General features: G+C 46.8%; 1 long non-coding RNA gene and 1 pseudogene across 1 annotated transcript in view; both read right to left on the bottom strand.

Annotated features, from left to right (window-relative positions):
* Positions 1-4542: 4542 nt before the first annotated feature.
* On the bottom strand, positions 4543-8212 carry LOC132018641 (large ribosomal subunit protein eL31-like; annotated as a pseudogene).
* A 12039-nt stretch (positions 8213-20251) lies between these two features.
* LOC132017304 (uncharacterized) overlaps positions 20252-26123 on the bottom strand; it is a 36658-nt gene continuing 30786 nt past the window's right edge. The window contains exon 5 of the long non-coding RNA XR_009404227.1: positions 20252-20671. This is a non-coding gene — a long non-coding RNA (uncharacterized LOC132017304). The remainder of the gene's footprint in view (positions 20672-26123) is intronic.

The raw sequence follows: 26123 nt of genomic DNA, 5'->3' as shown, positions 1-26123 counted from the left end.
GGCAGGAAGTCATGCCTGAAACACCGAGTGCACTTCCCCTCACAAACTTACTCACAACTTCACTCTGTTGTCTGTGTGATTTTGTTCACGTCATGCTCATCCCCTCTGACCGCAAGTCCCATGCGGCTAGGATCGTTTCTACCCTTTTCACATGGACCACACCATGCACTTAGTCCCTGATACAGGAGGCATTTATGAAATAATTGTTGAATAAATAAATGAATGTAAATAGTTTCTCTTCGAAGAAGAATAGAAAACCAGAGTTATAATTGCTAGCATTTGAAATGATGAGAAAGTACCCATTGTACTTAGACAATTGTATTTCTCAAGCTCTTGCTCAGCGCTATCTCACAAATGTTAGAGAACAGGTGAGATTTTTTAATCCAAGAGCTGATTTCTACAAAAAGGTACAACAGCTTATAATCATGTGTTACTAGGTCTGAGATGCTGACAACACTTCTGAGAACCCTAATCACTGGGCCAGGTGAGCTAAACACGGTCCCATAGGTATGGCACCCAAGAAGGGGCAACAAATGTCAAGCCAACACCGTCTAGCCCTCCAGGGATGGGGAAACCCATCCACGTTTTAAGTAGCAGTGCCAGACTCAGGGGGAGCTGGCATTTGCTGAAATAGAAATGCATTTTCATGGGAGGGACCAGATAGTGAGCCCTCTCACTGCTGACCCATGATCTACAACCTTAGCCTGGCTGGGGGACATTGCTGAAGAATCACAGCATTGATAAGGAAGTCCTTTTCCTCCCATTCAACGGACATCAAGGACATTTCTCCCTTTCCCTTTTCCCTTTTCCCCATTTCTTCAAAGGACTTGGAGGAAACCAGAATTTTCAGTAGAACTGGGTGACAGAAGATTCCTGGCAACTTTGAAGACCATAATGATACACATTCATCTCACTTCCTGACCCTCTTGACAGGCCAGCTAAGTTACTTAATATTCTAATATCCTGAATCCCTTGCTTAGAAAATCTCATTTGTTTATATAAAGGGAAAATTAAAGCCATACAGTAGGCTTCATGAGAAATTACTGGAGTTGAGTTAGATTTGAAGCAGGACACCCACGACCAATACTCCCTCCTCCAACAAATTAAAAACCAGCACAGCCCCATGAAAATGAGCTTTCCTGATTCTTCTCACCCAAAACAGAATGACAACAGTATGGCCCTTCATCCACCCACCTCCCGTGTCCTTATTCCTCACCCATGATCAATTAAGCTCTCCTCAGCCTAGTCAGAAGCAAGTGTCCTCTGTCACCCATCCCACGAGAAGGTACAATCTTAAAGATTAAGAGTGTGTCCTTTGACTTCAGACTGCTAGAATGGGCTTCCCAGCATCATCTCTGACCCATGGTTGACCGGTTATTTCACCTCCTACAGCATCGATCTCCTTTTCTGTAAAATGGGAATAAAAATAGTGACACCCTCACAAGGTGCTGTGGTGATGAACAGACAAAATACTTAGTAAGACTTTAAGAGTTGTTAGCTATTATGAATTCCAAAATGCCCTGGCCCAAACCTTATCCTTTCTGTTTCCAAACATGATCATTTTTCCTGTTTTTATGCTTCTGATCCTGCCATTTTTTTCCCCCACCACCGGAATGCTTTTCTCCGTGCATCTACTTTACAGAGCAGCTGAATGCTGTTTTTACCAGGAAACCCAACTTGGTTTCCCCAGATGGAAGTTTGTCCCCCTCCTCAGAAACCCCTCAGCACTGCCTTAGTACAGAAGAGCCTGGCTCAGGAACCAGCCAACCTGCTTGGGAATTCTGGGCTCTCCCTCTGCCTAGCCATTTGGTGCTGGCAAGTGTTCACATCTGTGTCATTAAATAACAAAATTCAACTGAGTATATTTGAAGATCAAATCGGCTCTATTAAATGATGCGTGAATCAGGCGGGCAGCACCCCGTCCAGCATCCTGTCCCATCCGTCCAAGTAGAAAGGAGCCCCACAGAGCTATAGGAGAGAGAAGATTTTAAAGGCAGAGAAGAGGGCAGAAAAAGGAAATTATCAGCAAAAAATGTACATTTGACCTTGAACAATACAAGTTTATGAGCACTAACCATCCCCCTCCATGTAGTTGCAAATCTACATATAACTTTTGACTCTCCCAAAAACATACCTAATATCCTGCTATTGATGAAACATAAAGAGCCAATTAATACATGTTTTGTGTATAATATAAATTATATGCTGTATTCTTATAATAAAAAAAGCTAGATAAAAGAGAATGTTATTCATAAGTTCATAAGGAAGAAAAAATACATTTACGGTATTGTACTGAATTTATTTAAAAAATTCCTGCATCTAAGTGGACCCACTTAAGGGTCACTTGTGTTGTTTCAGGTAAGGTCAGCCTCCTAAGGGTAATGGAAAGAGCCTATGGGGGTAGATTGCTTTCCTAGTGCTGACTGGACAATTCCATGTTAACTGGCTAAAGCTTACATTCCTATGGGGTTGAAGCTTCAATGAGGTTATTAGCGTTGTCTTGTTTTACTGACATCAGGTTTAGCAAAAGTGACTCCATTTGGGGCCTGCTCCCTCCTTTTTCACAGTGTAATGGGAATAACATTAGCAATGACAAGAAGGATTAAATGAGTCACAGAAAGTATTTAGCACAGTACCTGGCACGTTAAAAAAATATTCTCTGGGTGTTTGCTATCTTTGTTACCACTGTGTCAGTATCCTGCCTCTCATTTGCAGGTGTCTTGAGCACAGCAGGGTGTTTATGTCTGTCCTGCATGAAGTCTTGCAGATGTTACTAAGGTGACCACACATCCTGGTTCGCCCGATATCCCAGCATAGATATTAATAGTGACTTCTTTCTCCCTAAAAAATGCCATCGTTTGGTTAATACATGAGCCACTGAATTACCCACTTGGCAAATATGTATTGAATAAGTGAAGGAAGGTATGAATGAGGTTTGTTGATCCAGATCCCATGACTCAGTTACTTCCCTCACTCCAGACTCACAGCTGACAGTCAGAAAGCTCCTCCGCATTCTCCCTGCTGTGACCTCCAAGCCCTCTGTGCACTTGACCTGACCCTGTCACTTTGGAATGTTCCACTCCAACGGTGTATCCTACTTAGTTCTCCCTTCCTCTGAGACCCTTCTCCCTCTTGTGCTCTGCACACCTGAAAACCCATACAAACTCCTTCACACTGAGATAATAATACATAGTCGTTTAATGGGATGGGTGAAAAGAGCTTTTAGTTTAACACAAAACAATGTTTTAATCCCAAAAGATGAAAATTCTGACATCAGAAATAAGCTCTTACAGGATGGTCACTTGCCAGGGGAAGCCATCATTAACCTCCATGGAATCCTTTTATAGATCTGTATTTATTTTCTGAGGCAGGATGTGGGTCTCTGCCCCCATCATTCCTGTGCCCCTCCCAAGTCTCACCCCTGGTAGGATTGGGGTCTTTTGGTCTAATGATATATGATATATGAGCAAGAGTCTCAGGCACTGCACTCTGAAGAGTGTGATGATGACCTATAGAACATAGACTTGCTGGAATATAGCTGAGGATAAGTAACAAATAAAATCTGGACCCAAGGGACAGTGCTTCAAGAAGGAGACCCCAGGGGACTTGGGGTTTCCAGGTGAATTTCCAACATCTAGTGGCATAATTATATATACACATCCATTTCTTCTGCAAACTTGGTACTGAGTGTCTAGTATAGACGAAGCACTGGGTGAGGCCTTAGGGTAGGAGAGGGTAATGGACATTGGTATAGCAAAAAAAAAAAAAAAAGAGTGGGCTCCTTTCCCCAAGGCCCTTATGAATTAGCTGAATAAGGGGAGCAGAAACAAGTGAAATGAGGGTCTTCTGGCATCACATATGAAACAAGTATGGAGCTACACAGCACAAAAGTTCCAAGTCACCAGGGTAAAAGACTTGGAGAGTCTTTGGGTATTGCCCCAGCATTCTCAGTGCTGGTAGGAAGTGGTGGGCTCCTAGTTTGGGAGACAGGAGAGCAGGCCTGGTGGAGGGGACCCTGGTTGACCTCATTCTAAAAACAGGAACAGGCATGGAACATGGTCCAGTGTTCATTCCACCCCAGCTCTCCCAAGAAAGTAAGAGAGACACTATGAAGATTAAATCCACTGTCAGTTTTAGAGGAGGCAAGCCCTGTTCCAAATTAACAGAGCAATTAACCTGTAGAGCCAGAGGAACACACACAACCTGGCAACTTTCAAAGCATGTAATTTATCCAATTAAACATTTTATACCACTGTTAGCTACATTGGGTTAGTGTATTAGTAACCCAAAAGGTCTCTAATTCCTAGGCCTTTTGGATTTTTCATCTTTCTGCCCAGGTACATCTGTCTGCCTATACAATTATCTCATCCAAAGCACACTATATGATATAATTATATGGAAGTTTATTTAACTCTATTTCTGTTCCGTGGACCATATATTACTCAAAGTTTATATAAGCTGCTTAGAAATGGTGTTCCAGTTTTTTTTGTTTTGTTTTGTTTTTTTTTTTGCAGTTTTAGTCCTTTATCTGATAATCAGCAATTAGTTCTCATTCACATTAACAGTCTGTAGATTTCTGAAAGTGGTGACAGGTACATAGGTAACCAACGTATAGAGCTTGTTTAGTGAACCTTCATACCCCTTCTGTTTTCTGGACCACTACTCGTGAATATAGGATGGAACATTCCTTATTCCTTCAGTCCAGATAGCTTTGTTGAGCTTGGTTTCAACATGCACATCTACAGTTTCCATCTCCTTCACGGCAAGATCTCTTTGAGAGCCCGAGGGGCATGCTTCTCCAGAAACCACTCCGTGGATGCACCTGTGAATGTCAATGGTGTGTTCTCTGGTCACTACCTCATTGAAGACAGAATGAACCTTCTTCTTGCCACCTTTTTTGCAGAAGCCATTCTGCCAGGCCCAGGGTGAAAAGTGGTTTCCCAGATTTTCATAAAGCTTCCTTCCTTTCTTCTATTCATATACTTTTTAAGAACTTGTTGACACCCTGTTGTCCATGCATTTTTACTTGACCAACCCAATACACAATGAGTGCCCCCAAGATCCTACCCCCACATAACTCACTTGACACTTGCCTCATATTTTGTCTTGCACCTGATAGAGCACAAATTTGTTGAGGGGAAGGATCAAGTCTTCTATTTCAATCACTTGTAGATGTGGAAGAATGCTCAGTACCTAATGGAGCTTTAAATACATGATAGGTAGGTGCTGACCCAGCAGAGCTTGGGTGACAGCCATGCACTTTAGCAAGAGCACAAGTTTTATAAACTAAGCCCACCTCTTCTGGCAGCCCAACCCAATCAAATCTGTGGGCAAGGAATAGTATTTACGTTTGTATCACTTAGAAACTTCCAGGTGACAGGAAACCTAATTCAAGTGGCTTAAACAAAAGACAAAATGAATTCATGCAGATAATCACAAATCCCAGGGACAGTCTGGCTCTGGGTGTATTTGGGTTCAGAACTCAAATTTTATCATTAAACAAGATTTTCCCTATCTCTCAAATTTATCTTCTCACATTTTGGCTTTGCTTCTAGGCTCTTCCTGCTAACATGATAGGAATGTGATAGCTTGAAACCTAATAATGTCTCAGCCAATGTAAGAGAGTACCACCATCTACCCTAACTGTCTGATGGAATCTCATCAGCTCTGATTTGCTTACATGCCAATCCCCAGACCAATCACAAGATCCATAGGAAAGCAGTGTGCTTATGGCTTAAACCTCGATCATATGTTATACTCCTACAGCCCAGGAAACTATGCTTTTAACAAGTTATCCATGTTTTTCTAGCATACATTATAGTTTGGGCATTGTTATTCTAGGGTTTGTCCAAGTAGGTACCCAAGAGAGTGGAGAAGATCTTTGGAGGCTGGGAGTACAGATAGCTTACTGTCTCAGACATCTATATAGACATGGAGTTGCTTAAGATGGTGATGGGGCTTAGGACCAGGGGACAACAGAAGACTGTTAGCTGGAGGTCCTTCCTATCAAAGAATAAACTTCATTTAGCAGGACTCAAAGATGTTTTGAGACTTTGGTCCCCCACTTGGATCCATCTGACTCAAAGTCATGGAATTGTGAAATTTCAGCTTTGGAAAGGCCTATAAGGGTCATGTAATCCAAACCCAATCACCATTTGATCCCCAAGTTCCCTAGACATCATTTCTTGCCAACTGGTCACCAGGCTATTTCATAAATACTTCCCCCCACCCCAATGGAGTAGTCCTCCCTTCTCGAAACAGCGAAACCATCTTCTCACATCTGTATGCTTAAAATGTTTTAATCTATTTGGCAAAAGTTCATCTCTTCATAAATTTCTTCCATCAGCCCTGGTTGTCTCTCTTGGAAAGATATAGGACAATTCGATTCTTTGTTCCAAAAGACAGCCCCTTGTGCATGGTGTGTGAAGACAGTTATATAACCTCTGGTGACTCCAGCCTACAGGATAAACGGCCTGGACTCTCTCTGTCCTATCTCAGGTGACATGGAATCTTATCTCCTTACTCTCTTGGCTGGCCTCCTCCTGAAGGTACTCTACTTGGTCTGTCCCTCCTTCTTAAAGCATGCTCAGAACCCAATAGCACTCTGACACTTATCTGAGAAGAGAGCAGACTATTGTCTCATTCTAGACACTACCCTTTCATTGCTATGCCTTAGCATTGCTGTAACTATTATAGCAACCACCTCTCAGTGTTTACTCACAGTGGGTTTTCTTCCAATCCCCCAACTCGGGCTTACACAGCTAAACTACATCTGTCCATCGTATATCCTGCAGAGTTTTTTGTGAACCCAAGTTTATGACCTTAGGGATAATGAGCAAATTTCAGGCAGGAAGAATAATCTAAACAATTCTATTACAGCTGCCTACTCATTAATAATTGTAATCTTTTAAATAGCACTAAGGATCTAAAAAAAAAAATTCAACAAACATCAAGCACTGCTATATATCAGTACTGAGAACATGAAGATGAAAAGGGGGGGTGGGATTGCTTGCTTTTGGTGGGGCTCACAATCTGGCCAAGGAAATAGAGCTCAACAACCAACCCTAAAACAGTGGGTGCAGTTAACATGGTAATGGTATGTACAAACTGTCCTCCCACTGTGAAGGGACTGTGGGGCCTTACCCAAGAGCTGACATCAGAGCTGGATTTGGAAAAGCATATCTAATTTCTGCAGTCAGCAAAGGAGAGGCCAGATATTCCGGGCAGCAAGAGCAGCATGCAAAGGTCTAGAAGCATAAACGTGATGCATGCTCCTGGAGCTGGGACTCAGCCTGGGTGGTTGGAATCTACAGGGAGAGAAGCTGGGGAGGAAGGCTGGAAAGTCAGGCTTCAGCTCAGTCATGAGGGCCTGACGTCTGCATCTTATCCTGTGGTCTCTGGGAAGAGGGTAAAGATCCTTGAAGAAGAATTGACAAGTGGAGACCCTGGAAGCAAGGAGACCAGAGAAGAGATCCCTAGAGTTAAGCAAGGAATGGTATCTAGAATATATACAAATTTCTTGCAGATCAGTAAAGATAGAACAATAGGAAAATAAGCCAAGGTATGAACAGGTGATTCATAGAACGGAAAATATGAATGGCCATTAAATAAACATAAAAATGTCAACTTCATAAACAATCAAGGAAATTAAAATTAAGATCACAATACGGCTCCATTTCACCACCATCAGACTGGCAAAATTTGAAAGTCTGGCCATACTGAACATTCATGAAACACTCGCACGCTGCTAGTGAAAGTATGAGTTACAGGCCTGCTTTGGAAAGCAATGTGTCCTCGTCTAATCGAGCTGCAATATACACACCATTGCATCCAGCACTCCACTTCCAGTGCTGGTCCCAGGGAAATCCCCTCATGTGTTCAAAGAGACATATACAAAGATGGTCACTATGACACTGCTTGTGATAGTAGAGAGAGAGGGAGAGAGACAGAGAAAAGGAGAGAGAGAAACTACCAACATGATGGCTATTGTGGGCTGAACTGAATTTCCCCAAAGCTCATGTGTTAAAATCCTAAACCTCCAGGACCTCAGATGGTAACTGTATTTGCAGATAGGGTCTTTTTTTTTTTTTTAAACTAACACATAATATATGATTTGTTTCAGGGGTACAGGTCTATGAATCATAAGTCTTACACACTTCACAGCTCTCACCATAGCACATACCTCCCCAATGTCATCCCCCAGCCACACCATCCCTCCCACCTCTGTCCACTCCAGCAGCCCTCAGTTTGTTTCCTGAGATTAGGAGTCTCTTATGGTTTGTCTCCCTCTCTGGTTTCATCTTGCTTCATTTTTCCCTCCCTTCCCCTATGATCCTTTGTTTTGTTTCTCAAATTCCTCATATCAGTGAGATCATATGATAATTGCCTTTTTCTGATGGACTCATTTCACTTAGCATAGTTCCATCCACGTCATTGCAATTGGCAAGATTTCATGGTTTTTTGATGGCTGCCTAGTATTCCCTTGTGTGTATCTAAATGTCTATATGTACATATATATACCACAGAAAGTAGGGTCTTTAAAACGGTGATTAAGTTACAATGAGGCAATCCAGTATGACTGATGTCTTTCTAGGAAGAGGAAATGAGACACAGGGAGAAGCAGTGGCCATTTACAAGCCCAGGAGAGGGTCCTCAGAAGAAACCAACCCTGCCAACGTATTCATCTTGCCCCCTCTAGCCTCCAGAACTGCAAGGAAATGAATTTTTTTTAAAGATTTAATTTGTTTATTTGACAGAGAGAAAGAGATCACAAGAAGGCAGAGAGGCAGACAGAGAGAGAGAGGGGGGAAAGCAGGCTCCTGCTGAGCAGAGAGCCTGATGCGGGGCTCAATCCCAGGACCCTGCTATCATGACCTGAGCCGAAGGCAGAGGCTTAACCCACTGAGCCACCCAGGCGCCCCAAGGAAATGAATTTTTGTTGTTTGGACCACCCAGTCTTTAGCACTTTGTCACAGCAGCCCTAACAAGCTAATACACTGGACTCCAATGAAGGCTTGAAATTAAAATTAATTCAATTAAAAGAAGAAACTGGATCTACGTGTATCAACATGGCTACAGCCTGAAAACATAACATTGAATCAAAACCTAAGTTACTCGGGGCACCTGGATGGCTCTGTCTGTTAAGCGTCCAGCTCTTGGTCATGATCTTAGGTCATGATCTCAAGGTCATGAGATGAAGCCCTGCATTGGGCTCCCCACTGGGTGTGGAGCCTGCTTAAAATTCTCTCTTTCGCCTCTCCCGTTCTCCCTCCCCTCCCCTCCCTCTTTCAAATAAATAAATAAAGTTTAAAAAAAATACTAAGCTACAAAAAGTACATTCAGTTGGAGACCAATTCTGTACCTTCATGGCTGGAAATAATACAGAACCATTTCAGGCTATCAGTGACAGAGGAGGGGAGGGTGGGAGCAGGACAGTGGGGAAGTGGGAAGGGGCTTCAGCTATAAGATTATATACACACCCATGTATAGAATGCCCGTGGTATCTATATTACGTATACATGCATGGAGTGTACGTAATGTACACAGGTATGGAATAAGAAGATGTGAGCTTTTTTTTTTTTAATTGTGGTGGTAGGCACACGGCGTGCTTTTCTCTGCATCTTACTGTAACTTAAAACCTTTTAACAATTTCTTTAAAACACTGTTTTACAAGGCAATGGTACAAGCCTGGGAGAGAAGTGGTAAAGTCTTGAAAAAGCGCAGCAGCTCAGGAGAAACTCACCGATATCACATGGTAAGGGACTATTTTTTTCTCTTCTGTTATATTTTCCTTTTCTTCCAGGCGATGGTGTAGCTCTCTTGTTCAAAAATGACTGTACTAGCCGCTTTCTTCCCAGTACAAGTCCCGGGAGTGGCAGCGTCAAGAGACTCCGTTCATGTACTCCTTTTAAGTTCAGAGAAACCTTCTCTAGGTGTACGGCTAGCAAAAGCCTTTGCCCAGGTGGCCCTGCCTTTAAGAAGGATGTCCAGAGCATGCCCTCAGTGTGGAGTGTTCAGAAATCTAGACATGGACACGTTCATTCTGCCCGAAATGGCCTAGGAGCAGGCCCAGGGATGTACCTACAGGGCACAGGGGTGTTTCCAGTTCCACTGTGGCCTCTAATGATCCCTTTCCCTGGGCAAGTTGCCAATCCCTGAGGCTCAGTTTCCCCTTCAGGGAAGCCAGGGGTTCGGACTCGATGACATCTGTCTCTCTCTTCTCGTGCTCTGGGGGCTGGGAGCACAGGCCCCGCTGAGGCCCAGCAGCCACCAAGTTAGGCCAGGCCCTGCCTCCGCTGAGCTGCCTGGGAAGGTGTGCGCACTTGTCGCCTCCTGATGAGGCAGGTGCGATGCTCACTTCTGAGTCTTAGTGTATCAATCAACACCTCCAAGGGAGCATTCTGAGATTCACAGCCAGGAAATCGACCCAGCCTTTATTTATCTAAGCTTGTTTATGGCTCCGAAGGCTGTGCGATTTACTTGCAGGCTAAGAGCTCTATCCAGCTCAATGTGGGTCTATATTTGGTTCCAACTTGAAAATCATAACTGCTAAAATCCCACATCGAGCAGACAGTTGGCACGTTAGGCCCTGTTTCTGGGGCTAAAGTGGGATATGTCAGAGATAATCAACCAAGCAATCAATCATTACTTGTTGACTCCTTGTCCTGTGCCATCAGCTAAATTGTGAACTAGGCGGTGTGTCTGGTACCCCTTCCTGCCTGTCCCCACAACCTCAGCACCTTCTGGGCCCCCTGCCTTGTTCCAGGACCTGGTACCCTCCATCCCACTTCTTTGCATGATCCAAACTCTGTCTCAGGGGAGAATCTCCCTCAGTCATTGAGCCCTTGAACTGGCCCTGTTCAAAGGACCACTTTGTGCCTTCCTGTGGGACTTTTGGGCATCAGGGAATAAGCAGGTGGCAAATATACATTCTCTAATATACCATCTTTACTCCCTTCTCCCACCCCATGGCTCTCTGTCCATCCTGGAGAGGGAATGATTTCTGACACCGCCACTTGCTTTTGATCAGTCTTGGGGCAGCTTGCTCAACTCTCTGAGCCCTAGTGCCCTCATCCCTAAAATGGGCCAACAGTGCCTACCTTCCTGGCATACCTGAAGCCCCTAGCACATAGAGGCAGCTCAATAATAACGGATGATTTTTGCAAACCAGTGAGCTTAGAGGAGGGCAGGAGGCTTCCCGGGGCCTCCAGCTCCCACCACAGGATGCACTGGGTCATGCACTGGGAATTTCAAAGGAAGAAGCCCTGGTTCATGATCTCAAGGGCTTTGGTTCTAGCGGGGAGCTAATGTCACGTTAGAGAACATAAACAGTGACCAACAGACAGCAGCACTGGGAGTAAGCTGACCACCCCCTACCCAAGGGTCACAGAACTAGAGTTTAGGCCCTCACTCTGTGATGGTTAGCTATGGGATAGACTCCCAAATGGGCTCTGAGACAGAGAGATTCCCATTCTGCTCTTCACCTAACCGCTGGGGTCCCCTGGCCTCTGTTCCCTCCTCTATAAAATGAGAAAGGGGTGAGGGAGGTTAACTTTCAAGGTCCATTTCTGGCCTTACGCTCTAAATGGTTTTCATTATCTCTCTCAAAAGCTTTCCTGCTTTTCTTCTTTCCATAAACCTTTCTTAATACAACAAACAAAACAAAGACTCCTGTCTATATAGAGTGTACACGGGGAGGGAAGCCGACAACAAAGACAAGCAAAACATACAGGACACCAGGGTTTAGGAGAGCTCCAGAGGAAAATAGAGGGGAGGCCTGAGAGGAGGCATGCGATTTTAGCTGGAGAAGGCTTCTCTGAGCGGCAGCACCTGAGCAAAGACCAAGACAAGGAGCAGGAAACAGAGGGGGCAGAGGTGCAAGAGCTTCGGACGTGTGGGCAGGTCATCTGTAGTAACAGGCAGCCGGGCAGGGTACTTGAGCATGGGTGCAGGCGGGAGAACACGTGGACGTCCCTTCCCATGACTTCTGTGTCCCCAGTGAAATAAGACGTGAGGTCATCAGCTGAGTGGGAGCCTAGGGTTGGGGGAGACGCAAGAAGCTCTAATTAGGTACACAGCAGAGTGTGAACAAGCACAGACATGGGAAATGGAGAAACTGGCCAGCATGCCCTCAAAGGGGTACAACGAAACATTCTTTAAACCCATTCATACATTCATTTGGCAAAATGTGAGTGAGTGCTCTGGGCCAGCGCCATGCTAGGCAGTGCCAGACCAAGAGGCCTGGGAGAAGGGTCACCACACATCCCTATGGCCCAGGGTTATCCCTGGGAGGTGGGTGTGGGAAATTTCACAGGAAGGGAAGGAACCAGTCCAGGGCCTGATCGTGAGCTGGTTACCGCCGTGAGCACTTGGGATGCGAGCCCACTGGGGGACCCTGGCAGATTGTGGAGAACAGCCCACAGATCTGTCCCAGAGGAGGAAGCTGGGGATCTCCACACCAGCTCCAGTTCGTCACTGGCCACAGCTGCCCCTGGCTCATGAGTTAGCTCGGGTCTTTCCAGCTGCTCCAGTGAATAGAGGAAGGCCTCCAGCTTGCAGTAGGAAAATGTCAGAATGTACAAGAACAGTGAGTGTCAAGAAAATATGAGCAGGCCCCAGCAACATCTATACCACTCTTGGAAGTGTCTTGGTTTGGATGAAAGATCGTATGTCACCCTAAGTACAAGACACGGTCCTTCCTTTCAAAGAATGAATTTATTGAAGGAGGCTAAGAAGAGGCTCAAACCTGAAAGAAAAAAGAAATGGTAAGAGAAGAAACCAGAGGCACGGGGTAACTTCCAAGTGAGTCTAGCCTTGAAGGGATCAGCGGAGGAAGCCGTCTCGCGGGCTGGGATGGAAGGTTCACAGAGGACGGGTGCCCAGCTGGGTGGCAATTGAGTGAGTAGAAAAGCAACAAAGGGCAAGAATGAAGACCTGCTTTACGGGGATAGGTTTATTCTGCCTTTGTGGCCACAACCAACACAAAGACAGGTGGCTGCTGCTGATGTGGGGACCCCAAGGCGTGGCAGAGAAAGACTGATGCTCGTCCAGAGCCCCCTCTGGCCACCTGCATCCTACAGGTGCAAGACGGTCTTGATTTGCAGCCAAGGCTGCTGTTTGGGAAGCAGTCATGGTTCAGAGGCTCTGCTTCGGGGAAGCATAAAACAAAGAAGGAGATTCTCATGGGCTGTTATAAAGCAGTCTCAAAAATATATCTCTGATTTCCAGCCTTCCTGCACAGGGCACCTGCTGAAGATATAGCCATGATTCATGACAACAAATGACCCCCACATCATCCTTCCTACAACGCCATCTAAGTTTAGCAAGTTTGGCCTCTGGTTCATCCACCCCTGGAGAGGGGACCGAGCACTTGGATGGCGCCCTCTGATGAGGATAAATTAATTAGCACAAAAGCACGCAGCCGCAGACGGACCACCTAGGTTTGAGTGTTCTAATGAGGACGGTGACTGGATGAGGCTGAATCAGGCCAGTACTGCCCCAGGGCCTGATGGCTGTTCACTGTCTGCCTGGAGGCCAGGCCCTCACATGCTGCTAGCTTTAACCCCCTCCATTCTCAAGCCATTCTCAAGCCCCCCTCCTTCTGCCAGCTCCACACTGAGTTACGACTCTGGTCCAGGTGCCAAGGTCAGCCTGAGTCCCAGACCTCTCCCCAGAATTCACAGAGGAACCAGGAACCTATGTCTCTGCTCCAAACTCATCTTCCTGTCCCTTGGCTGACAAACTGATTGTCCTCAAACGCAGTTGTGTTCTTTTGGGCACCCCCCACCCTCCCAGGGCTCAGGAACCTTCCATACCTCTTTAGGACTCACCGAATAGAACCTACATTTGAATGAAGGCCCTTCATCAGCCACCCCCTGCCCTCTGCCTCCCCTTGTCTCAGCTCCTCACTTGCTGGCAAGGCTGATCCGTGGCAGCCAAACCCCCCAACCCGCTCTCCTCACAGACCTCACTGCTGCCTACTCACGGATCACCATTTTCCCATCTTCTCCACCTCACACCCGTCCTCTCCCTGGCAAATCCATCGCTGTGGCCCGAACAAAAGAGGTGGCAATTCCAACCTTTCCTAAAGACCACATTCTTGCCATGCGATGAGAGGCCGGTGTGATCTTCACTTCAGGCCCAACATTCCTGATGATGCGATGAACAAGCAGAGAAGCCCCTCCTGGTCAGCCCCTCCCTTTTCAGATACCCCTCTCCACCCACCGCCGAGGTGGTGGAGAGCAGGCGTGACAGTTAGGGTTTGAGCTCTGGGCCCAACAGCTCCAGGTAACTGTAACTGCATGGTAACTTGCAATTTTGCTAAAGTGCATTTTAACATTTTGAGGTGGGTTTGGTATTTTGGGAATCATCTGTGGTCCCACAGAGAGGAGCCAAAGTGCCATGATTTGATAGTTTTAACTCAAATGCACTTACATCGTGTTCCTACTGTGTGCCAGGCACAGGGCAGCAGGCTTGGGTCTCTTTGCATGCAACGGACAGCCCCTCACTGAACATTGCTGTTCTGGACAAAGGAACCAGCACTGGGTCATCATTCTTTTATGTGAAATGACTAACAGGAGGTCTTGGAGTCACCATACCCAGTTTATTCACCCAAGACCTCCTAACCAAATCGCTGTGCATCCGTAGGTTACCACAGGACTCCAGCTCCACATCATCAGACCTAACCCTACCCTACCCACCAGAGCAGGGTAAGTGTTTTCCTAGGTTTTGCTGACCTATGTCCTTTATTCTCCTGGAAAGATGCTCACGGGATCCTGAGGCTCTGGGGTATCTGCCACCCTCAGGCATGATGGAGATTCTCTAGGTACTAAACGGGTCCCAGCTGAAGGAGAGTCTATTGATATAGCCCCCGGAGAGAGCCTGCCTGAGACTCTGGGGAAACCAGGCATCAGCCCTCCCCTGGGGTCCTGCTGGAGGAGCCACAGACCAGGGCCATTACTTCCAACTTGCCCCACCACCCCCGCTTAGTAAGAGAACTTAAAGCATCATTACATAACATGGAAAAATAAAACCAATGTTGATTAATACAAGTGGTTTCCCAAAGCTGTACTGATGTGTGCTCAATTTCAAATCCATTTCCCTTGTTTAATAGACTGAGAAGGTTTGAAGGATGACTCTCAGTCAGGGTGCTTTGTCACGGGCCCCAGAATGATGTGCGGGAGCGAGCCATGAGGACATCTGGGGGGATGACTGTGCCAGAGAGAGTGTGTGCAAAGACCCCAAGGAGTGAGTGGACCCAAAGTGTTTTGGGATCTGCAAGAAGACCAGTGTGGCTGGAGCAGGAAGAACAAGGGGAACGTAGGTGGAAATGAGATCAGAGGACATGAGAGCCAGACCTCAGAGCTGGGCTGCTTCGAGGCCAGTGTCAGCACTGCCTGGGAGCTGCTTAAAACCTGGGATCTCAGACCTCCCACACACCCCAACCTACTAAGTTAGAACCCACCCCAACCAAGATCCATAAGTGTCCCTGTGCACAATTATGTTTGAGAAGAAGGTTATGGAAGAGGGGAGTCTCAACTCCGACTGTATGTGATGATCACCTTGGGGGGGTACTTTTTAAAATGTTGCTGCACCCACCCCCCAACTAACCAAGATTTTCCAGAGATGGGTCCATGGAAATATATTTACTTTAAAAACTTCTCTGATTATTCCAGTGTGCGGTCAGGGTCATACCCCTGGATCACACACACCCACGTTTTCCAGAATCACTAAGACACCTCGCTAGAGATGAGCGAGCCCCAGCAAGAGCACCTCTGTGATACCCTCTGTGATACAGTGGATGACCTCTCTCCCTGCCCAGAATGCCAGCTTCTCGAAGGAGGGGCTGTCTCCTTCACTGTGCTTTCCCCAGTGTCCGTGGAGGGCTGGCATGCAGGATCTGCCTGGTGTGTAGCTGCTGGAGAACAGAACCAGTGAAGACGAGAGTGAGTGACCGCAAAAACCACACCTGTCATTTGGGATTCCTAGCTGGAGCTCTGGCAAGTCCTGTCTCATCAGAGAGGTCTTCCTCAGGTGCTTCTCCTTCCTCAGAAGATGGCTTCACCAGACACTAACAATTTTGACTCCATTTTCTCCCCTAGTGATGGAGATAACAGGATCCTAGAAAATTGGAGCCTAAGGTGTATCAGAGGTAACCCCGCAAGACACACGGCTCTTAAGAAATTTCAGGAAGGGGGGGGCACCTTGGGTGGCTCAGTGGGTTAAGCCTTTGCCTTTGGCTCAGATCATGATCTCAGGGTCCTGGGATCAAGCCCCACATCAGGCTCTCTGCTCGGCAGGGAGCCTGCTTCCTCCTCTCTCTCTGCCTGCCTCTCTGCCTGCCTCTCTGCCTACGTGTGATCTCCGCCTGTCAAATAAATAAATAAAATAAAATAAATTTCAGGAAGGGAAATTGACTTTCCCTGGAGCATGGGACAAACTGAGTGGCAGGGCTGGGCTGGCTGGGTGATTTTCTGTCTCCCAGTGCAAAGCCCAGCTCACTGTCCTCAGCTTCTTCCTCCACCTTTGCTTCCCTCTCCAAAGTATGTCCAAATGCCCCCCTCACCTTCCACCAATGCTCTGCCTGCCCATCACAACACCCCCCTTCCCTGTTCATTTCCCGTAACCAGGGCCAGCTCGAAGTTGGGTGGGACTGAAACTTGAGCCATCTTAGGAAGCCCTTTCAAGGAAAAGACCATGAGTGCTCCCTTCTGCAGCACATATACTAAGGAAAACACCATGATATGAACACAAAATTAGATCCAAAAGCAAATATTTCAAATAAATAAGGGAAGAAATGAGAACAAATTACAAATTCTGAGAAGCTGACAAATGCCACAGAAATCACACAATCCAGAAAAATAAATTTATATTAACTAACTGCTTAGCACAGCTTTCTAATACATGCTTATAAGGACCTAGAATGTTTTCCACATTTAATGAGTGGAAGAATTCCCATTGGCTGGCATTCACCTCCATATTTCAAACCTGAATTTTCTCCACTGCCCACATACGTCGGGTGCTGGGTGCCTTGGACCCTGTTCGCATACTGATAGAACTTGGTCTATACCTTTATGTCACATCCCGAGGTGAATGGACAGAAGATAGAGGGGCACTCCTGGGTGCCCTGCCTATATGTGGATTACATGTGGAAGTAACTGCAAATCATACATATATCTCACTCAACCCCATGTATGTATTCTCAGTTCTAATTCCCTTTATCTGGGTCTGGGAATAAATACCGTGTGGCCATTCAAAGGCCACCAGATGGGCTGGAAGGGCGCTGGATGGAAAGCTGCAGTGAGGAATGTCAGCAATCATAACTGACTGCAGTTTGCATATTGTTTGCAAATTCCACAAAAACCTATGAGCACGTGAGGGCGCCCCAGTGGGTCCAGCCACAGCTCTGGAAGGGCCCCGAAGGGCAAGCCTTCCCATGCTTTCCCGGGGATTCTGCCCCACCCTTTTTGCCTTCTCCATGCTGTCCTACCTCAGAAAGGAGAATCACCAACTGAGAGAAGACAAAAGCCAAAGACTTTAAACACGTGGGCATTAGTTGGCTGGTGCAGCTGTCACAACATACCACAGAGCACGGAGCCTCAACAACGGAAATGTGCTGTCTCGTAGCTGTGGGGGCCCGAAGTCCAGGACCCGGCTGGCTGCACAGTGGGTCCTTCTGAGGGGTGACAGGGGGAATCTGTTCCAGACCTCTCTCCCTGTGGCTCATAGATGTCCATCTTCTCCGTGTCTCTTCTTACCATTTTCTCTCTCTGCATATCTGTGTGTCTCCATTTCCCTCTTTCCATAAGGGCACCAGTCATACTGGGTGAGGGCCCTCCCCAATGGCCACATTGTACCCCAGTGACCTCCCCGTAAAGACCCTGTCTCCAAATAAGGCCACATCCAGAAAGACTGAGGGGTTAGGACTCCTGCATATCATTGGGCGGGGCCGCAGTTCAACCCCTAACAGTGGAGCAACGTTAACTGGTGTGTGCATCTCTGCAGAAAACTGAGGGAGAGGGATGGAAACCCAGAGAGACTTGCAGGGTGGGTGGGAGGCGTTATCTTGTTTACACTGTGCCTTTAGAAAAATTACCTCATTAGCGGTCTGTCTGCATCCAGGCCCAGCTGCAACCACTAAATCAATCATTTGGGGATCAGTTTGGCTTTCTTGGCCACCATAAATGGCACATTTTTAAAATTTGTTTTGATTTCCTGTGGGTGTCTCAAATGTCCAAAATGATGGAGCAGATGGAGAGGCTGAAGTCTGAGGGCAGACAGGAAAGATGGCAGCTCAGCTGGCCAAAGGATGAAGCTCGAGAAGCAGGTCCAAGGTCTAGAGAGAGTGGAACAGGGAACGAGGACCCATCCCCAGGTCCTAGAGTAGACCAGGAGAGTCTCCATCTCTGCGTCTGAAAGAGGCAGGCTGGGGAGCGAGCAAGCCCCAGGGTTGCAGTGGATCCAAGGAACTTCTCAGCCTAAGAATTGACAGCAGATGAAAATAGAAGATCAGGAGCAGGTGACCCAAATCACCAGATACACAGATGAGGGCACCCCACTTTCTGCCTAACAGCCTTCTCCAGTTCCCTTCTGGGGGTCCCAGAGGTGTCTCACAGGTGCTTCAGCAGCCGGACACTGAAGAATCTCTGCCCTTCCAGGGAGGCTCTTGTGGCCTTTCAGGGACCCATTCTCAGGCTGCAAATTCCAACTCCTGCCCCTTGAGGACTCCGGAACAGTCATCGTGGAGAAAAAGCAGAGGTTAGCCGTCACAGCCCTGCACCGTCCCACCCTTGCTATTTCTTTCTCCCTGCAATCAAAAGCTCCTGAAGTTATTGGCTCCAACAAACTGAGCCCAGAGGGAGCCCCAGGCCCCCAGTTCAGCTGCAGCCTGAGCTCCAGCCCAGGATCAGCTGGAGGCCCTGACGAAGAGGAAGAGGACTGGTAAGTGCTACCTGCAGGTTGGACCTCCTAGCAGTGGAATCAGGGGCTTGTTGGGGAAAGATGGAGAGTGGGCTTGCCATGCCAAACGGTCGTTATTACAGCAAAGCCCGGGAAAAGGAGCCATGTCTGCTGAATAGACACGTAGCCTGTATTTGCTTAGGTTGGCTGTGTTATTAGCTGTATAGCGTGACCCATGAGTTAATCGTAAAACCAGTTTAATGAGTTACAACCAGCAACTGAAAAAATAAAATAAGATAAGAAAGTTAGAGTGCAGTTTTCGTCAAGTGTGGAGTTTGACGAAAGCTTTGTTTCCTTTACACACACGTGCCTGTGCATACAGACAGAATGTAAGATTGTTTCTTACCATGACCTGTGGTAGGAAAAGCTGAAATGCACTAATCCAGACCATAGCACTTAGCATCCTTGAACCTGAATACCAATGCCCAACAGATCTGGGAAGCTTTTTCAAAGCTGGGAAGATTTTTTTCAAATGTAGAATTTCAGGCATCACATTCCAGAAATTTTGGAGGCCCTACCTCCTAGCAGGGCTTGGGAATATGCATTTGAAAAGCTCCCCCTGTGGTTCTGTTACATTTGGTTGGTGGCATATGATGTAGCAATCACTGGATCAGAGGGAAAAAACATGTATTTGGTAAAACTGTGTTCTAGGAAGCTTGAATGACATATGAAGATGCTTCTTTCGTCTTAAAGCTAGAGACTTGAGAAACAGGGACATAAGGATGGGTATTGGCAGGAGGGTGAGTGATATCCTTTCTCCATTTGTAAGGATGAATTCAGTTTCTGGCAGAAGTGGGTACCAAGAGACCATGCTTGGCTGTAAATTATGTTTAACAGGATTCGGAACCAGGCATACAAAAGGGCTAAATACCTCCCCTGAGTAAAATTTTATCTACTGAGTAGAACCGTCTACTCAGAGACCCAAATGGCTCAGGGAAGCCTCTTCTGAGACACAGCCCTGGACTGGATGACGTCTTAAGATTGCCTTTCATGTCTGGCATGCCATGATTCTAAGAGCAACAGGATGGAGGGAAAGGTTGGAAGACCCATGATCTCAAACACATCAGCCATTGATGAGGGCAGCAAGAGAAGGAGTCATGTCTACAAACAGACACCATCAAGTTGGATCATGACTCATCAGTGGGTCATAAAATCGACGAAGTTTTTTGAAAAATAAAACTGAATTAAATACAATAGAAACTATCATGGTGCCTTGCCTTTAGTCAGGATGCTTGGCTATCTATTGCTGCATTAAAAAAAAACAACACAAAACGTAGTGGCCCTAGAATGACAACATTTATTTGCTCACAATTCTGAAATTCGGGCAGGGCTCAGTGAAGGCAAATCATCTCTGCTCCACGGGCAAGAGTCAGGGCGGCTCACTTGGACTTGGAGCACCCACTCGCATGATACCTTCATCCACATGGGTGCGAGCTCTGCTTCGGGGGTTAGCTGGAGACTGCATGCTTCAGCAGGTGGCCTCTCCATCTGTATGGCTCATTTGCTTCTGCAGTATGACTTCTGGGTTCCCCGGGACTACACACCAAGAGCAAACCTTCCCAGAGGGCAAATGTCTCCATGTACAAGAGCTTATCTCGTCTTCGCTCCCATTACCCCTGCTGATGTCTTACAACTCAAGTCCAGAGTCATCCTGAGAGGGGACAACACAGGACAGGAATGCTGGTGGTTCATAGCAGACCACAAACACTGGTTCCTTAAAAGAAAAAAAAAAAAAAAAAAAAGAATTCCAATCATGTATAAATAGCAAGTAGCAATGTGAAATATATTCCTAGTAGTTAACCACAGTTGAAAATGTTTAAAGGTTTAAGAAACAGTGCTAGAGAGCCCTGGGATACAGAGAGAAGACAATCCTAATTTCCTTGATTTCTATTTCCCCAATACTTTTGTGTATATTTACCCCATCTGTCCATTTTTCCGATACTGTTTCCCCTTTTATCCTTCTTTTTTATTTCCTCTTTTGTTTCTCTCTCTCTCTCTCTCCTTATCTCTTTCCTTCCCAGTTTTCCTATCTCTGTCACTCAGCCATTTTTTTACACTTTATCTTTCACATCCAAACACCTCTTTCAAACACAAGCATACGTAACCCGAACACAAGCTAGTGTCCCATGTGACGCGTTCTCTGTACAGCCTCACATATAAATGAGCACAGCCCAGTTGCCAAAAGTAATTTTACATTTGTGTCAATTTTTTCTGCATCTCTTAAGGAATAGTAATGAGAATCCAGTTTAAATTCCATAGACAAACTGCAAAGCTCCTTCTCCTCCCTCAGTGCCCACCTGGCAACTTCTCTAGTGTCTCCCACTTGCCAAACCCACAAAACTGCCAACACTCAGCCCAGATGGCATTACCCAACCAACGCCCTGCTCTCCACTTAGTCTCTGTCCACCTCAGCAGGGTGCAGCATCGCCAACCCAGCCAGAGCAAGGATGACAGTGGACAACCCCACCCTTTCCCCAAATATGCCTTGCTGTAATGGGGAGACACTTTCTGTCCTGCAAAAATGATTTCTTCACCAGCCCAACCCCTCAACTTGTGAGTACAGCCTCCATTTGGACCCCTGGGCAGCAGCTGTGAGAGTGGCAGAGAGAAAGCAGTGCACGTCAGAGGGCAGGACTGCAGGCTTGGAATGGGCTTGGCACAGCCCTGTTGCCCTGCAAAGAGGGGCAAGCCCATCACACTCCCAGAGAGAAGCACTCATGTACCTGCGAAGCAGGTAAGGTCTGTAGACCCTCAGCTGTGGGAAGCGAGTCAGAATGCCTAGAAGTGCTGTGGACCAAGGATCTGGGGATGGGCTGGGTAATTGAAGTCGGCTTTTTCGTCCTTGCTCCCTTTGTTACTTTGGCTCATATTCCTGGATCCTTATTCATTAGCTGTTGGATACTTTCACACATACATGCACATGTACAAGTGCACATATGTACACACATACACAGGCGTGCATGCACACACACACACACCAGCAATCTGGGACATAAAGCTACGGAGCACTGGGTGTACATAAACAATGAATTCTGGAACACTGAAAAAAAATTTTTTTAATTTAAATTAAAAAAAAAAACAAAACCTGAAAGAGGACTTCCAACTACCTACATTTTGTCCTCAAACTTTCAAATTGATTCCATTCTTTCCAACTTGTCTCCTGGATCAGGCAAAAGAGCCTGAGGGCAAAGCACCCCCTGATGGGACCTGAAACTAGCCCCTCGAGCAGTAAGAACCGCCCTGAGCCAGCAAGACCCCTCCCATGATGGATGTGCCCTTCACTGCCCACCTGCACGTACCCACCCCACCCGTGTACCACGTTTTCCTTCTATAAACCAGGATGTATTTTCAGCACTTTGGAGACAATCTTTGAGATACTAGTTTGCAGTATTCTCAGTGTGGGAACAAATAGATAAATTCCTTTCTTGTTTCACCACAAGAAAGAAAGCAAGCTATTACAGTCACTTGAAATTTCTTTTTTTAAAAAAGATTTTATTTATTTGTTTGAGACAGAGATAGCAGGAGAGAGCATGAGCATGAGCTGGGTGAAGGGCAGAGGGGGAAGCAGCCTCCCTGCTGAGCAGAGAGCCCGATGCAAGACTTGATCCCAGGACCCCAGGATCATGACCTGACCCAAAGGCAAATGCTTAACCAACTGAGCCGCCTAGGCACCCCCAAGCACTTAAAATTTCAACCTCAAGGTTTTAGCCAGTTAGATAAAAAAGACCAGCCAGACATAGATCTCAGGTGCCCCAGTGGTGGATGCTGGGATACCTGCCTCTACTGTCCACCTCTACAGATGAGCAAGGTAAATATACCTGTCCACCTTATCTGCTTTTCTAATGATCCCTCTGCCAGGAAAGCAGAAAGCTGAGTCCTGACATGGCTGACAAATAGTGAGCCATCCCCAGTCTTAGAGCCAGCTCCCTCATGAAACCAAAGAGCAAGAGCAGGAACAGGGCCTTGGAAATCACCGAGGGTGGCAGGTCCCCTGGTGGTACTAAGATCCAGAAAAGAAGGCTTACTCAAGGTCACAACCTACTGTACCCATATTTATCTTCTAACATATACCTATTGAAAACCTACCACTTCCCAAGGCTTGTTCTAATGGCAGGGATACAATGGTGAACAGGAATGGTCTCTATTCCCAAGGAGTTTACCTCCTAGTTAGCTATAACAAGGTAACCAGGTAAAGTACCTGTGTGTGAGGTGGCAGTAAGTACCAGAGAGAAACATAAAGTAGAGGACAGGGCTAGAGAGCGCGTTGGAGGTGAAGACAGTTTTCAGCAGGGAAAGCTTTGTGTGAAAGCCTGAAGGAGGTAAGAGAGCCTCTCTGGGGAGTAGGGTCAGGGGCAGGGCGGGAGGCAGGATGTTCCAGGCAAAGGGAAGAGTGAGTTCAAAGTCCAAAAGGCAGGGGCATGGCTGGATGTTGGAGAAAAGGCAAAGAGAGCAGTATGGCTGGCAGTGTGGCTAGAGTTGAGTGAGCCAGGAGTTGAGTGGTGGCATCTAAAGTCAGAGAGACATGGGAAGGTCTGGGGACCAGTTCTCATGACCCATGAAGCCACTGTAAGGATGTGGCCTTTACTCCACTAGAGTGAGATCCAAGGAAGGCTCTGACAGAGGTGGGAACTGGTTTCAGTTTTCAAGGGCTGCTGTGTCATGAATACACAGAAGGGTGGTGGGGGTGGGATCAGGGCATCAGTGTGCGAGACTCTGCTCCTGCATAAGTCTAAGCAAGAAATAATGATCCTTGTACCAGAGAGACAGCGGGGAGGTGGGGAGACGTGATCAGACAGAGTTTGGAGGATTAAGGCAGCAGTATTTACTGAAGGACTGGATATGAGGTATGACAGGAAGAGAAGAGTCAAAATGACCCTTGGGGTCTTGTCTTCAGCTACTACAAGAAAGGAGTTGCCCATGACAGAGGAGATTGAAGTTCAAGCGAGTTGCATGTGACACCCTAGATACATGGATGATGGTGGCTAGAGGAGGCGGTGCAGAGAGGAGCTCACTGATGCAGAGCCAGGCCTTGCACCCAAGGACTCACAGAAGCACCGGACCAACCCCGTGATGCAGGAATGTCAAAAAGCCTGCCACTTGACAAAGGCTGGGCTGACAATGGAGAAGCTCCAGGCATTCTCGCATCCTTGGGGCAGTACTATCCAGAGGGGCCACCACAACAGAAAAGCTAGCACAGCAGAATGCTGACATTCAGCTCAGGTGTGAGCCAGATACAAGTGTCCAGATACAAGTGAATCTAATTTCCCCCACATGTGCCTCCACCCTTGAAAACCCCTAGGATCCCGCTGGGAAACATGCTATACAGTGGGTGATACAGGGGTTTGCTTGAGACTTGTTCAGGCGGCAGAATGAGCACATTTGACTAATATTCTCTAGACCCACAAATCCCAGAGGTTTGAGCTACAAAGAGGACCGAAGAGCTCAGAGGATGGCAGCTGCCTGCTGGTATTTGCAGAGCACCACCCAATTAATTAGCAGGTGCACGTGAGTGGCTGGACTGAGAAGGAGGAAGTTTAAGATATGTCTTCGTGGGGTTCCCCAGGAGTAGACCCTGAGACAAAGATGTGGTAGCTTATTTAGGGAGTGAGCCCAGGAAGCAGCAGCAGGAGAGTGAGAAAGTAAGACAGGGAATGAATGTGTTAATGAGCTCAGTTCCTCTGGCCTCCCTCTAGGAGACTGACAGCACAGAATATGTCATGGGGTGTCCCACTCAAGGGGCTAGGAACTGGGGTATTTATCCACTAACTCTCACCCGTCATTTGCAGAGAGCTCTTCTCAGAGACTTCAGCTTCCTGACACTTCTAGAATGTCCCTTATCTCGGCCTCCCACTCTACTGCAGCCAGAGACAGCAGCAGGTGTTTGCAGTAAGAAGCTGTCAGCTTGTGCTGAAAATTAGAGCACTAAGGGGGATTGGCAGGATATGATGTTGACCACAGAGGGTTTCAGAGAAACAGCCTCGGCTCCATAAGTGGGCACTCCGTTCTGAGCTTGGATGCCAAGAACCATCTTCCTCCCAGAAAACAGACTGAGATGAATGACCCTTATCATTCCTATAATCAGAGATAGAAAATCCAGGGCAGTGTCTCTCTGGTCCCAACAGAGGGAAGGCACCCTCAGCATTCTCGGACTGGACACCAGGGCCTGCACCATGCTCAACCAGAATCAGAATTTTGCAGTGTGCTGGGCAGAAGCCATCCTCCTTTGGAAATTGACTGAGATCGGGCTCTTCAGGCTCTTGGTGAATATGTGAGTCAGAGCATGAGCAGGCACTGAAGTTCAGGAAGGAATGTTCTAGAGCAAGAGGTGGATATCCCAGCACAGAGCTTCAGGTCAGACCATGAGGTCAGCATCCTACCACTTCTAGTCAAGGACTAGCCGTTCCCTAGTATGGGGACCTGAAGACCAGCATCGTGTTGTCAATATCCTTGTCAGTTTATTGAATGTGGATGTGTACCATACATCCATGTGCGTCCTCACGAAAACCCAGACCTTCACATTGACAAGTCATCCTGTCATTTTCATTAAGTACCACATTTAAGGTCCATCTTAAGTGTCACCAGCCATTGACCCCTGGAGGGATAGACCCCACATAACTGTTAGAACCCATTTTCTCTTTCCCATGTTAGGCAAAACTACATAAATAGCATCATCTCTCCCACCCCAAATTCTGTCTAGATAAGCAATCCCTTGTGTAAGAACCTAAAATTCAGGTTCAGATAACCATTTTCAGATAACCATTTGACAGGAAGCTTGTTACTAGGAAGGTAATTACAAGATAAGTGAGAGGATGCCTGCTTTCCAAGAGCTGCCCAGGTCCTGCAAATAAACACCTTCTCTTTAGTAGGATGCTGGCCGTAATAGTTCCACAAATGGGGTATTAGGATGACGGTGGCTACCTTCATAAGCCAGAGCTCTGGGGACTGGGTTTTTTGACCCCAGGAGCTCTCTCTATCAGAGCCCTGCTCCTCTCCTCCTGTTCAGCTCAGCTTCTAGATGCTTAGACAATTACTGCTTTGCAACCATCTGTACTGGCCACCTTGCTCAAATTGGGTTTGCAGTATATCTTTGCAACAGCTTTTATGGGGTTTTTCTTTTCTGACCACACTGGGAGGGATCACATAGGCTTTGGAATTCTATGGCCCTG

The sequence above is a fragment of the Mustela nigripes genome, chromosome 5, assembly GCF_022355385.1.
Source record: "Mustela nigripes isolate SB6536 chromosome 5, MUSNIG.SB6536, whole genome shotgun sequence".
NCBI lineage: Eukaryota > Metazoa > Chordata > Mammalia > Carnivora > Mustelidae > Mustela > Mustela nigripes.
Note: the sequence above shows the minus strand (reverse complement) of the source record. Positions and strands in the feature narration are given on the sequence as shown.